Genomic DNA, 532 nt, shown 5'->3' with positions numbered 1-532 from the left:
CTACTTCTTGCCCGTCTGCTTCATGTGTACTGCAAAATAGTCGTTGCACGCGATGGTGAGGCCTGCAATTAGGGAAAAGAAGCTCCGGAAGCCACTTTGCCATCTCAACACTGGCCCAGGTCCTTCATTATTTTGTCTAAGGCCAGAGGGTCTTTTTGATTGTCCAAAAATCCCGGGAACTCCTTCTCCATGAGCACTCTGAGGTCCTCCTTTGTTAAGTAGCCTTTATCCCCGGCAAATTTGTGAAATGTGAACATTATAGTTTCCATGGCGTGCTCCATCTGAGATGGCATTTTGGTGAGGTCTACTGAAGTCTGGGCAGAGAGGCGCGGCAGACGCTAGCTGGCTGGGGCGCGGGGCCAAAGTCATTATCTTTGAAACTGAAATACGGTCTTTCTCTCAAACCCAAGCAGGGCTCCATTATGGGTGCAACATCCATCTTATACTTTCAGAAGCCCATAGGCCACCTTTGATCCCCCCCACACACACCGACCTATTTCCCACAGTAGTCTTGCTAAGTTTCTTCCTAAAT

The 532-nt window shown here is 48.9% G+C and overlaps 1 pseudogene; it reads right to left on the bottom strand.

Moving 5' to 3' along the window:
• LOC100963742 lies at positions 1 to 293 on the bottom strand (annotated as a pseudogene).
• Positions 294 to 532: the final 239 nt, after the last annotated feature.

This window comes from Otolemur garnettii, unplaced genomic scaffold, assembly GCF_000181295.1.
Source record: "Otolemur garnettii isolate 467f Iridium unplaced genomic scaffold, OtoGar3 scaffold00057, whole genome shotgun sequence".
NCBI classification, from domain to species: Eukaryota; Metazoa; Chordata; class Mammalia; order Primates; family Galagidae; genus Otolemur; species Otolemur garnettii.
The sequence above is the reverse complement of the archived record's forward strand: the minus strand, read 5'-3'. Positions and strand labels throughout refer to the sequence as shown.